Consider the following 2,500-nt stretch of genomic DNA (forward strand, 5'->3'; position numbering starts at 1 on the left):
ATCATCCAATGCATTCCGAGAAAGTGAGTGTAGGCGAGGCTAAGGATGGCTTGCCTCGCCTTGCCTTGGCATGCCGTGCCCATGATGTGGCCTTGACCAAGCCATTCAAGCCATGCGTTGCCTTCGCCTTGGCATGCCGTGGCCTTACCTCGCCATGCGATGCATTCCGACAAAGTGACGCGAAGCGGAAGCCTATCATGGCGTAAAAATGTCGACAAAATTTTTCGACATTTGAATAATGGGGTTTGACAAGGTTTGAAAAATTCAATACAAATGGTAGGCTTGAATGTCGACAAAGTGACGCGAAGCGGAAGCCTACCACGGCGTAAAAATGTCGACAGATTTTTTCGGACCTTGTCCTGCCATGGGCTGCGCGCAGCATGCCGGCAGCCTGTGCGCAGCGTGCGCACAGCATGTCGGCAGCGTGCGCACAGCATGCCGGCAGCGTGCGCGCACCATGCCGGCAGCCTGTCGACAGAATTTTTCGAAACTTGTCCTGCCATGCGCGCGCGCAGCTTGCTTGCAGCGTGCTGATTCTGTCGACAGTGAGGCTAGCGAAAGTTGTCCTGCCATGGCGTGCGCGCAGCCTGTGCGCGCAGCTTGCGCATCTGTCGACAGTGAGGCTAGCGAAACTTGTCCTGCCATGGCATGCGCGGCGCCTGCGCGCAGCCTGCGCGCAGCATGCGCACAACATGCGCGCAGGCTGTGCGCAGCGTGCGCGGAGCTTGCGTGCAGCTTGCGCATCTGTCGACAGTGAGGCTAGCGAAACTTGTCCTGCCATGGCATGCGCGCAGCGTGCGCGCAGTCTGTGCGCAGCATGCGCGCAGCCTGTGCGCAGCGTGCGCGCAGCTTGCGCATCTGTCGACAGTGAGGCTAGCGAAACTTGTCCTGCCATGGCATGCGCGCAGGCTGCGCGCAGCATGCGCGCAGCCTGCGCGCAGCATGTGCGCAGCATGCCGGCAGCATGGTTCCAGGTTTTTTCAAATGTCGACAGAATTTTTCAAATCTTGTCAAACCCCGTTTTTATTGAAATTTCCTCGCACAATAAGCTCCCCATAAGTAGTCTATGATTTTTAGGACCTTCTCCAACTTACAAAACTAAAAAATTCCTCCCGGATTTGTTTTAATGATTTTTTCAATTTTACGACTTCTAAAAATAATAAAAAATACTTCCCGACTTCAAAAATTTATGAAACTTTTTCCCATCATAGATTGCATGTTTCTTAGTATCCCTGCAAAAAATCACGTCCAAATACCTTGTATTGAATTATTTAGAGCCCATTATGACTCCTCGCGCATAGGTGATGTCTCTTCCTGTCAAAGGGCTAAATGCATAAAATGCTATATAGGGGGGTGTGTGTTGCCTGCATATGCATGGCAGCCCATGCCTTCCTAGCTGCAGCCCCCTTCCCCCACGCCACACCCATGTCATGTTGCCTCGATATGTTGCCTCGGTATTATGGGTTTGGTGTCGGGGTCGGGGGGCTGCCACCCATGGCGGTGGTGGCCGGAATCCGGCCGCCGCCACCATGCCGCCGCCATGGGTGAGGGAGGAAAAAAAAGGCGTGGAAAGTTGCGAAATGGGGTTGTCTAGGCTTTTTTTTGGCATGGGAGAGCATGGAGTGCTAGGAACTCCTTCTCAAATGCACGGGCATGTCGACCACAACCTCATTTCGCAACAACAACCACCCATGTGGGGTGGCGGTGGGTGGATAGTCGCGGATTGGGGCTTGCCAAGCCAATGTTTTCAAAAAATTTCATCAAAATTAAAAACAAATGTTTTGTTGCCTTCGGATTTGTGGGCGAGCGGCGAGTCGGAGTGGAGCCGGTAAAGTTTAACCTCGGTGTGCACGGTTGTTTTTAGAAACTCAATCCAATGCCGGGGACGTTGAAAGTGACGCTCTTATGAGTTGCAAACCCGCAAGATTTAAAGAACCTTTTCAAAACAATTTCAAACCAACAAGATTTAAAAACAGAAATTTTCATCAAAATGAAAAACAAATGTTTTGTTGCCTTCGGACTAGTGGGCGAGCGGCGAGTCGGAGTGGAGCCGGTAAAGTTTAACCTCGGTGTGCACGGTTGTTTTTAGAAACTCAATCCAATGCCGGGGACGTTGAAAGTGACGCTCTTATGAGTTGCAAACCCACTAGATTTAAAGAACCTTTTCAAAACAATTTCAAACCAACAAAATTAAAAACAAATGTTTCGTTGCAAACAAATTGTGGGCGAGCGGCGAGTCGGAGTGGAGCCGGTAAAGTTTAACCTCGGTGTGCACGGTTGTTTTTAGAAACTCAATCCAATACCGGGGACGTTGAAAGTGACGCTCTTATGAGTTGCAAACCCACAAGATTTTAAAAACTTTTTGAAAATGTTTCTTCTAAATGACACATTTTGATCCTTGGCAAGTGCTCAATCCGTAACTATCCAATCACCGCCACACCACACCGGTCGGGAGTGTGTGAATGGTGTGCTTCCCGGGGTTGGCATAGATAATCTTTCG

The sequence above is a fragment of the Prunus avium genome, unplaced genomic scaffold (genome assembly GCF_965620075.1).
Source record: "Prunus avium unplaced genomic scaffold, drPruAviu1.hap1.1 HAP1_SCAFFOLD_74, whole genome shotgun sequence".
In the NCBI taxonomy this organism is placed as follows: Eukaryota; Viridiplantae; Streptophyta; class Magnoliopsida; order Rosales; family Rosaceae; genus Prunus; species Prunus avium.